Source organism: Ornithorhynchus anatinus, chromosome 20 (genome assembly GCF_004115215.2).
Source record: "Ornithorhynchus anatinus isolate Pmale09 chromosome 20, mOrnAna1.pri.v4, whole genome shotgun sequence".
Classification (NCBI taxonomy): domain Eukaryota; kingdom Metazoa; phylum Chordata; class Mammalia; order Monotremata; family Ornithorhynchidae; genus Ornithorhynchus; species Ornithorhynchus anatinus.
Genome location: NC_041747.1, coordinates 28,747,334 through 28,758,378, shown reverse-complemented (window position 1 = coordinate 28,758,378; position 11,045 = coordinate 28,747,334). Strand labels below are relative to the sequence as shown.

Below are 11,045 nucleotides of genomic sequence, written 5' to 3'. Positions count from 1 at the left end.
GGGGCTGCACTGTAGCACAATGAATGCAGTGGAGGCTTTTTTTTTTTTTTGCAATGACATCATCCTTTTGGCCCCAGGGGACTCGCCCCCCCCATAGCCCCGGCTCGGCGCCCGGGGCCTTGTGGGAGTTGTAGTTCCCCGCCCCCGGCCGCGCCCGGCGTCGGAGCGGGGCGCGGACTACGTTTCCCGAGATGCCCCGCGGCCGGGCGCCGGCGCGCATGCGCGCGCGAGGAAGGGACGAGGCCGGGGAGACGAAGAGGGCGGCGGACGCCATGTTGTGGCGTCGGAGAGGCCGCCGGCGCCGGACCCCGGCACCGGGACGCGGCGGGGAGGTAGGGCATCCGGAAGGGGGAGGCTGGACCGTCGTCGGAGCCTGCATCCCCTCCCGCCTCTCCCCGATTCCGTTGCAGGGGGCTCGCCCCAGCGCTCAGCGCAGTGTCCCGCGCACCGTCAGTCCCCAGCAAAGGCGGAGGGAGAGGCCGGGGGGGGGGGGGGGGGAGGGGCGGGGATGATGGAGGGAAATTGGGGGGGAAGGGGAGGATGGGGGGAAAGTTTGGGGTAGGTAGGGAGAGGGGGGGAAAAAATTGGGAGGAGGGAAGGGAGAGGGTGGGGAAATATTGGGGGAGGGAAGGGAGAGGGTGGGGAAAAATTGGGAGGGAAGGGAGAGGGTGGGAAAAAATGGGAGGGAAGGGAGAGGGTGGGAAATGATTGGGGGAGGGAAGAGAGAGGGTGGGAAAAAATGGGGGGGAGGGAAGGGAGAGGGTGGGAAAAGATGGGAGGAGGGAAGAGAGAGGGTGGGAAAAAATTGGGGAAAGGAAGGGAGAGGGTGGGAAAAAAGTGGGGGAAGGGAGAGGGTGGGGAAAAAAGTCGGGGGAGGGAGAGGGTGGGAAAAAATGAGGGGGAGGGAAGGGAGACGGTGGGAAAAGATTGGAGGAGTGTAGAGAGAGGGTGGGAAAAAATTGGGGGAAGGAAGGGAGAGGGTGGGAAACAAGTGGGGGAAGGGAGAGGGTGGGAAGTAATTGGGGGAGGGAAGGGAGAGGGTGGGAAAAGATTGGGGAAGGGAGAGGGTGGGAAGTAATTGGGGGAGGGAAGGGAGAGGGTGGGAAAAGATTGGGGAAGGGAGAGGGTGGGAAGTAATTGGGGGAGGGAAGGGAGAGGGTGGGAAAAGATTGGGGAAGGGAGAGGGTGGGAAGTAATTGGGGGAGGGAAAAGAGAGGGTGAGAAATAATTGGGTGGGTCGGAAGGGGAGAATGGGGGGGAAAGGAAATTGGGGGTGGGGTGAAAAGGGGGAGGATGGGAGAAAGAGTTGAGAGTGGGTGGGAAGGGAGAGGGTAGGAAAAAAATTGGGGGTGGGTGGGAAGGGGGAGGATGGAGGAAAAGACAAATCGGTGGGTGGGAAGGATGGGGGGGGAAAGGGGAGGGTGGGGGAAAAGAGAAATTGAGTGGGGGGAAAAGAAATTGGAGGGATGGAGGAAAAGAGAAGTTGGGGGGGGGGTGGAAGGGGAGAGGATGGGGGAAAGGGAGAAATTGGGTGGAAAGGGGGAGGATGGGGTAAAAAGTTGGGGGTGGAGAGGGTGGGAAGAAATTGGGGGGTAGGAAGAGAGAGGGTGGGAAAAAATTGGGAGGATGGAGGAAAAGAGAAATTTTGGGGTGGGTGGTATGGGGACGGGTCTGAAGGCAACCAATAAGAATCCTCCTTTTCTTCCCCTCTACCCACCAAATGGCCTTTTGGAGAAAGAAGTAGCGTGGTTGGGGAAGGGGAGGGGTACAGTCTATACAGTAGTATTTGTTGAGCGCCTCCTGGGTGCAGAGCACTCTACTAAGCTCTTGGAAAGGGTTAGGAGAGTTGAGCTAGGATACCCGCTCTCAAAAACCCTATAGTCTAGTGGGGAAGAAAGGCACCAAAATAGGCAGATAGAGTTGGTTTGTACTGTACTGGACACCTCTGGGAATGTTCCCTCGGGAATCCCTAGCAGCGCATGGAGGAAAGTACAAATGGGGAAGCAACGGGGCCTCCTGGGTTGAGCACGGGCCTGGGAGTCGGAAGGATCTGGGTTCCAATCCTGGCTCCGCCATATGTCTGCTCTGGGACCTTAAGCGAGTCACTTCACTTCTCTGGGCCTCAGTTACCTCATCTAGAAACTGGGGATTAAGACTGCGAGCCCCATGTGAGACCGGGATTGGGGCCAACCTGACAAACTTGATTCTGCCCCAGTGCTTGGCACATAGTGCTTAACAAATACCAAAAAAAAAAAAAAATCCTCGGCTGGTGCAAGTCAACGGGCCATCGGATGCGTGGTCGGTCCGGTTTCAGCCGAGTGTTGGGGTCTGGTTCGATCCACTCCCCCTCCCTCGCCGAGTATCCTTGGCAGCGCCACAGAATCAAATCAGAATGGGGTGATTTGGGGGACCTCCCGGCCCAGAACTGACCCCAACTAGACAAAACCTCGATGCTAATTGGAACAGATCACGCAGCAGCCCGGACGCGACCTTCGTCGATCAGTCGTATTTACCGAGCGCTTAATATCTGCAGGGCTCTGTCCTAAGTGTTTGGGAGAGAACAGTTTAACAGAGTTAGTAGCCACTTTCCCTATCCACAACGAGCTTACAGTCTAGAGGGGGGGAGTCAGAAATATAAATAAATTATGGATGTGGAGAAGAGTGTACATAAAGGGGGAAAATCCCAGTGCAAGGGTGATGCAGAAGGGAGTGGGAGAAGAGGAAATAAGGGCTTAGTTAGGGAAGGCCTTTTGGAGGAGATGTGCTTTTAATGGAGTGGACAGCTCCCTTAGGTGTTTTTAAGAGAAACCTGAAGGTAAAATTACTGCTTGGTTTTTGGGGGCGTGGGATTTCACAAGGGACTGTTTTAAACCAAAATGCAATCTATTCTTCTTATAGAATTAAAACAGTGCTTTTTCATTTTACTTTTCCAGGATCCTTCAGCATTGTGAAAATGGGATGAAAGCTCTCTACCTCTTGTGGGTTCCTGAGGGGCTTAGCATGCCAATAAGCTTCCCTTTTTTGTTCCTCTTCCTTTTTCTCCTCTCTTCAAAAAAAAAAAAGGTGCTCTGCAGATCGATGAGAGGGAAAGGATGGGCTTTTGGTAGTTGAATAAAAAACTGTCTTTGCAGTGATATGTGGGACCGGATAGGACGAATACACTTTCTCTCCTGAAACATTATTGGTTTTGTCCTAAAAGATATTTGTTTCTAATGTATGCAGGTGGCACATTTAAAGCGTTCTTTTTCCCTCAAGTGCAATCGTTCACAAACACAGATGGCTTTTGTTTAATCGTAAAGCGGAATGACGTCCAGGTGCTCGCTCGCAGTTATAGACCTGGGAGCGAGTTTAGAGATCCCCGCAGTCCCAGAAACCTTCACCGAAAAATCAGTTTTCCTAAAGTGGTAAGTAGAGGGAAAAGAGTGGTAATGTGTATTTTTCTTCCCAAGCTCTTGAATCAAAGTTGGTCAGAAGTGAAATGTTCTTTGTGATTTGCAGAAAATGCTTCCTTATTTGTACTGATGATCAGCGTATGCATCTGATGTCAGGGTGGGTAAATAAGAATTAGGAGGTGGATAGAAAGCATTACCAGGCATCTATTTATTTACCCTGGTGTGTTTCTCACTCTTCTGCATGCAGACTGCTGTTATGATAACCCTTTGGAATGTTACTTCTTTTCAAAGTAAGCATTCTCCTTTCTGTGATGTTATGGAATTTAGGATTTAAAAAAAAAACGGACAACAGCTAAACCTCCTTCCTCAAGTTTGCATGATACTTGCTGTGTGGATAGTAGTGGTCTCGCCAATAAATCCCCCCCACTTTTTTACGTAGTGATAGGTGAAAGCGAACTTCAAGTGTAATTCGGTACGCAAGAGGTTCGTACCGTGAAAAAAGAACCTTACTGAAGACTTGCTGGAATCCTTGTCTAGTACCTACAAGGGTTGATGTCCGTTAGGCAGTTTCAAGAAGCCGGTGAAGCTGAAGATAAATGTGATGCCCTTTTCCAGTGAGCAGGTGACTCTCCTCATCTGCTTGCTTACACTCCCACTTGGGAGCATTTGTTCCTGTGACAGAGCCCTTTCTGTGAGTGATCGCTGAGAAAAATCTGAAATCCTCCACTTTTCCACCCTGTAGCACACTCTGTTTTGTTGGGACATATTGACTGTAAAAGTACTACCCCCGCTAAAGAGATGTATTGATTTCTGACCTTCACGTGTCTTAAAAATGTGTTTACGAGCCACGAGTTACTTTGTAGAACAAAACGTTCCCGGCCGTATTCTGAAGACTCCCTTGGAATTCACCGCAAAAGACCACATTTGTCATCGTCGGCTGAAGATGTGTGTGATTTCACTCTGGAATTTTAGGCAGGGTTCGATTTGTTCCGGAGGTATTCATGTTGAGAGAAACGTCTGCTCCTTAAAAGATACCGAGATCCCTTTTGCCTTCCGGTTTGAACGTTCCGGCATAGAGGAGCGATGGATGGCATTTTAAAAAGACGAAGTGAGTAGCCGGGCTTTATGGATGCTGCCCTGTGGACATTTGTAGGAGCGTCGCGTGTGGATGGAGAGGTTGGGGAATCAGGGAGAAGGGATTTGCCGCTCATACCGACCCTTCCACCTGTGGTGGGAACCTGAGTGTTTCATCTAGACTGAAACAGAAGGCTCAGCGAGGCTGGAACACGCTGTCGCTGGCCATCCATCCTTGTCCTACCTCAGTTATTTCCTGTGGCTCCGGGGAAAGCGAGGTCTTTAGCGTTCTGGAGAAGCTCCCCTTGCAACACCCTCTGCTCCTTCCTCTCTCCCCCACCCAGCATCTATCCTCACAACCTCCCAGTGAGGTGCCAGCCCCATTTTATAGCTGAGGAAGCTAAATCACGGAGTGGTTGAGTCTAACCCGGGGCCGAGAGTCAACCTGGGGCTACTCCAGACCCGTGCTCTTCCCACCCGATCACACGTGCTTTCAGGGTAGCAGGTTCCAAATTCGGGGGAGCCAAGAAGTCGCGCTTAACCGTTGCTTGCCGGGCTCCCAGAACGGCCGGCTCGGGGAGGTGGGCAAGAAGAAACTTCCCGGAGGCCGCAGGTGCCGCTGTCATGATAGCTGGGCCCTTGGGATTCTCCGCCGAGGATAGACGAGCAGAACCTCCAAGCTGAGAGGTCGGAGGCTCAGGAGTAGTCGCTTTCTGCGTGACTCGCCCCTTATTAGTGGCGTGTGGGGCAGGGGACTCTTTATTAAATCTGCTCAAATCTTCAGGGATGACTTTTGCATTTGTAAAGCACTGTCCCGTAGCTTCAGTCTTCACAGCATCCCTGTGAGATAAGGAGAGGCGGGTATTAACCCCATTTTATAGATGGGAAAGTCCAGGCACCCGGAGTTCGTGATTTGCCATTGTAAGCCCGTTGTGGGCTGGGAACGCGTCCGCTAATTCTGTTGTATTGTTATCTCCCCTGTGCTTAATACAGTGCTTTGTACATAGTAGCCTCACAATAAATACCATTGATTGAGTGATTGATTGCCAGAGGTCACCCAGCAGGCCACTGACAGCCAGCCATACTGCATAGGTGCTTCTCCCTGTGCCTTAAACCTTTAAGTTTGATTTAGATAGAAAAGGATAATAGTTGGCGTCCCACGTCAACTTTAATTAGCGCCAGTGGGAAAAGATGCCGTCTTCCCAGGAAACTCTTGGAATCTGCTCAGGCCCATGTCCCATAAGGATCCAGCTCCTCTGATTCCACACTTTTCTCCCAGGAACCTAATGTGTGAGGTTCTTCCTAACCAAATAGTAGAAGAAAGGGGGTTTTTTTCCAGGTTGGCGAGACTAATAAACCGGCCTTTTACTTGCATTTGATTTCAGCAGTCGAAGAGGAAACGCCTCCACAAGTCCCACAGAACAAAAGAATGGAAAGTTGAGGTTGCGCTTGGGCATCAGTTGGACAAATTGCCTATTTTAAGGCACAGGTAAGTTAAAGATGGCTTGGTTATTTGGGCCCACAGCCCAAAGTATCCACAAGTGAATTTTGGCTGGTCCGTGCAAGTAATGATTCGTATTAAAAATGCAGCACGCAAACCCGCACCCCGTTCTCCCAGTGAGCAGCCACGCTGACCCGGTGGCGCTCATTTCAGTCGTCATTTCATCCCTGCGATGTTGGTAAGTGGAAAGGGGAGCTGGTGAAAGCTTGATTGTCTCGGTGGGGCATCAGTCCTGCCTAAGAAGGGTGGTTGGCGTTGCTTTTTAATACCTCTTTCACAGACATCTTCGAAGCTGCTTTAAGACAGTTAACCGTTTGCCTTTTGAATGTTGCACACACACCCCCACCCCCCTGCAGCAATAAAAATTCTAATTTTCACTCAGGGGATCTGTTACAGTGGGTCCAGGCAGGGTCATATACACTGTGCCCTCAGATTTAGCCTTCTGGCCTTGCGGGGTGAATTCTCTAGGTGAAATATATCTGGACAGCAGCGGATGGGCAGAGGTTGGGGTACTTTGGGTTAACGACCACCTTCCAGAGCCCAGAGAGCGTCTGGAGCCCCGGCAGTAGTCTGCTGGTGATAGCTGACTCTGCATCGCTTTTATCTGCAAAAGTACAATTGCCCAACTAACCCAGTCCTTGACCAAGATAGTGTCAGGGTCGAAAGCAGACCAGTGTATACACAAACAAGATAAGCCGACAGGAACCCAAATTGGCAAGGACTTTAATAAATACCACTGGGCTGAAAACGTACTGGGCTCGAGTTTGCCTGGATGGTGACAGTCTGAACCCCGCCTCCCCCGTCAAGTGGCTTAAATCCCCAGGTGGTGGTGGAGCATAGCTTTCTCTTGCCCCTCTGCTGAGGGCTGTCACACATCCTACCTGTAAGATCAGAAAGAGAAAAGTGTTGGTTCAGCACTTATGTGCCAGGTACTCCCGTAAACTGAAGTGGATACAGGATAGAGTGGAGTTCAGTCTAAGAGTAAAGGAAAAGGGGTGTTTTCTCCCCGTTTTACAGATAAGGAAATGGGCTGGGGGAGGTGCAATAACGTGCGCAGGTGGCAGAGCCAGGACTAGCATACGAGTCTCCTGGCTCGTAGTCACATGCCCTGTCCACTAGACCACGTCGATGCAGAGGTCTTCCAGGGAACACTTTCCTGCATTTATTTGAGAAAGTGAGCCTGTTCTGGCACAGCCAGCCTCCGGATCTGCGTCCACATTGGGTGGGGTAGTCAAACCAAATTGATAATGATTATGGTATTAAGTGTCAGGTACTGTACTGAAGTACCGGGGTGGTTACGGACAAATTGGTTGGACACAGTCCCTGTCCCGCATAGAGTTCACGGTCTTCATCTTCATTTTACAGATGAGGTAACAGGCCTGGAGGAGTGAAGTGACTTGCCTAAGACCGCACAGCAGACAAGTAGCGGAGCCGGGATTTGTCACCTGTCTCTCTCGCTTAACCCCGCGGCTGCTGCTCGCATTCCAGGGGGAATTAGGACTTTGGAACAGCCCAGGCCGTGCCACTAAGCAACCCTGGTCGAGCAGGGGAGTGGATCCGGGCAGCTGGAAGCCCTTTTGGGATCACTAGACTTCTCGCAGTTGTCGGATCTCCAACCCCTCAGCGGCGACACAGTGGCCGGGGTCGTCAACAGAGAGAGGAAAGAGCCCTGGGGACGGGGTTAAGATTGTCCTCCTCTTCCCTACTGCGTGAACCTCAAAAGGGGTCACCCCCAGCACATCTGTGGGTACGCCAGCTCACTATCATGATGAGAACTCTGGTTTTAGTGCCTGGTGATGCTTCAGCTCCATGCTATCCCCCTTGATCTCTACTTGTTGGGCTCTTCTTGAAGAGCCACTGGGAGTCACTGCAAGGAGTTGGCCCCTGCACACAGACTTACTGCCTGAGTAACGTTTCATACAGCGTTCCCAATCCTGGGACCACAATAATAAAAAAAGCAGGAAAGCCCCCCCCCCCCAAAAAAACCCAACCAAGTTACTCTTGAGAACGAATTGCTAGGGGCCAGTGGTCCATCTACATATCCTCCAACATCTTGTGAAGAACCAACTAAAATATTTTTTGAAATAGAGCCTGTCTGGGCCAGTTTAACATACAGTTACCAAATTCACAACCACAACTAGTCAATAAGGGCAGATAGTGACACAAATACATCTTAGAGAGAATTGCAAATGTTAAGGAGTTATGAGCAAGTATATCCAAGGAAAGAACATAGGTTTGGATCAGGACATCTAGCACTGACCAGCTCTGTGGTCCCAGCGGGCCACTTTACCCCTCTATTTTGTGCCTACCCCAAGCACTCAGCACACAGTAAGTGCTCTGAAAATGCCATTTTCTTTCCACTGAGTCAAGAACTGTTTCTTCCTTCAGCGGCACATTAAGTCTAAAATGAGTAACGCTAAAGGGGGAATAAAGTGTTCTCCAAATTCTGTGTTTGACACACAGAGTGACTAGTCATTTGGGTTTAACGTGGGAAGGTGGTCTAGTGGAGCCTGTCATCCTTAAGAGGTGATATAGCTGCTTTATAATGGAGGCATTTTATGACTCTCAATTATGTCAATAGAAGTTTGGGCAGGATATTTTACTTATTACTAAATTGAAAATAGTCAAATTTAGTCATAGAAGTACTTGAGAGGGTTTGATTTTTACTCTAGGCTTGATATCCCTGGGATAGGCTACAAAGATACCCTGAAGGCCCTGAAGACAACTGAAAATCCTAAACTAAGCAGCAGCTTTCCGTTAAAAATCTCTTTATGTGAAACTGCAATTTTAAAACGGAAGGGCCATTATTTTTATGTTTTTTTAAATGAAAGTTATTTTGATCTAATTCCAGGGTCCTGGCTTTTGAACTTCCTCTGCACCAGCAGCGTACCACAGGAGTCTCATCTAGCAGCACGAGACAAATGCTGCCTAAATGTCACCCGGAGAGGCGAAGTTAATTCTCGGCTGCAAGAAAATCAGGCCCTGCCCAGTTTTCAAAACGTAGTCGATGGTGAACGCTTTCTGATGTGCAGTCTTGTTTTCTTCTCAACTCACGTGAGGGATCACAGGCTTTCATGGGCCTATGGACGGGTTCATGGCCCTAAGGAAATTGAATAACTTCCAGTCATCCTTGATATTTTCTCACCAGATTTCCCTTGGGAACTTGTTTGTCTCTGCTCTGCGGCAGGTAGACGTTTGTGTCCTCTCGATCCAGGGAGCAGCAGCCAAAGGGGATGGGACGGTTGGGGGCTTTGCAGGGAGTGAAAATGTTATTTTCAGGTGTTTGCCGGTAACATGCTGTTCTTTTGTCTCCCTTTAGGTGGATATTCAGCGAGGCCCCCGGGAAAGGAAAGCAGCTGACTCGGAGGGAAGATTACCCGTTTCTTCTCTAGAATGGGTTCTGTTCAGTCAACGGTGTTTATTGAGTGCAGAACACTCTCCTAAGCACTTGGAAGAGTACAACACAACACAGTTGGCACACACATTAACCAGAGTACACGTCCAACCCAGAAGCAATAATCAATCGTGTTGGTTGAGCACCTACTCCAGGCAGAACACTAAACTGAGCACTTGGAAGGGTACAAAAGTTTGTAGTTAGCGGTCCCTGCCCTCAGGGAGCCTTATGGTCTGTATTGCTAGCCATCTGTACAAAGTTAACTGACCTCAGGGGACATTTTTGTCCCTGATTATTCGAAGAGCCTGTCACTTCAGAAAAACCAGGCCTAGAAATGGATCCATGGGTGCCCACCCCACTGCAGTGGCGGGGAAGCTCACCGAAACTCAGCCTCAGCAGAGGCTTTGGCACCGTGCCCTTCTGTCCGGCCGGAGCAAGTCTCACCGAGCAAGCAGATCTGGAAAAGCCAGATCGTGGCTAAAATAAAATGGGAGAGAGATCGGTGCTAATGAAAAGAAAGTCACTCATCCAGCCGAGTGCATAATGTCAAAAGCCAGTGGTGCCTGTAGTTTTTCTTAGCCCTTTGGCCTTTGAGCAACCAAAAGCGGGTTCGATATTCAGCTGCTGCTGCTGAATACAGTCTTTCAGTTGTGATGATTTGCTGCCCCAAGACCCCAAAGCCAAATGAAGGGCAATATTCTGGGCATATAAAGAAATCCACGAGCTCTTCTCGAGCACGTATTTTAGCTCACGACAGGATTTCTTGTTGAGGCTTCTTGTTTTTTTCCATCCCCTTTAGGTTCTGGGGTCTTTGCTCATTCCCTGCATCTGGAGACCCTGTCCTCAGATTGGGCTCCAACCTCCCTCTGTCAGCCGGGCTGCCTTCCTGACTCCTGCAACCTTTCTCTGCCGCTCCCCTGGACCCGCTGGTGTCCCTATTTCTCTAGCTGCTGGGCTTTCTGTTGCCTCCCGGGAGCCCACTTCTTTTTTCCTCCTGACAAACTATTTGTCTCGTGATTTTTTTGGGTCGGGGAGGGTTGCTATGCACGGAGTATGTGGGAGCCTGCATTTTGCCTCACGGTGTTTTTGTATTGTGAGGCCCAGGCCTCTTGCAGTGTTGGCTTCGGGAAAAACAATCTCTATGTTCTCCCCACATGACTCATCCCACACATTTTTTTTTTTCCACCTCCTCTCACCTCAGTTTTTTTTCCTCTTCCTGGTCTTTCCAGCTTCTAAGACCCGGCCCTTTTGGCAATTCCTTCCAGTTCCTGATCCCAGTTAACCAAGAAGTCAGTGCCCTGAGACCCTGGCTTTCCTCTGGGGGTTCGGGGCTAGTGAGTAACCTAGCCGTGGTTAGGCCGGGTGAGAAAGGGGAGTTTTTGCCGAGAGCATGGCAGCGAAAGCAGCTGTGGCTCATCCGCCAGGTCCCAGAGCCACAGACCCCGCAGCCCAAGGGGAAGCAAATTGAAAAGGGTCCAGTGGAAAAGAGTCTGGGCCAGTCTGTCGTATTTATTAATGAGCATTTTGGGGGCAGAGCACTGTACTAAGCACTTGGGAGAGCGCAACAGTAAAACAGACACAGAAGTGTCTAGGTGCAGCTAAGGACAGAGCCGAGGGGCATTTTAGGAGGATTAGGGAGATTTACCAGTCCACTCTGGGGATTAATCGGAGCAGTTGGCGAGAC

The 11,045-nt window shown here is 50.4% G+C and overlaps 1 long non-coding RNA gene across 5 annotated transcripts; it reads left to right on the top strand.

Annotated features, from left to right (window-relative positions):
- Positions 1-221: 221 nt before the first annotated feature.
- Positions 222-10,741, top strand: LOC103170137. 5 transcript variants are annotated; one of them, XR_003753966.2, is made up of 6 exons: positions 222-332; positions 2,934-4,500; positions 5,852-5,955; positions 7,333-7,714; positions 8,819-9,154; positions 9,287-10,741. It is a non-coding gene; the product is annotated as an uncharacterized LOC103170137 (long non-coding RNA). The 5 variants fall into 5 exon arrangements; XR_003753969.1 differs by lacking the exon at positions 222-332 and having other exon boundaries at positions 2,580-3,063; positions 3,223-4,500; XR_003753970.1 differs by lacking the exon at positions 222-332 and having other exon boundaries at positions 2,580-3,404; positions 3,832-4,500.
- The last annotated feature ends 304 nt before the right edge of the window (positions 10,742-11,045 follow it).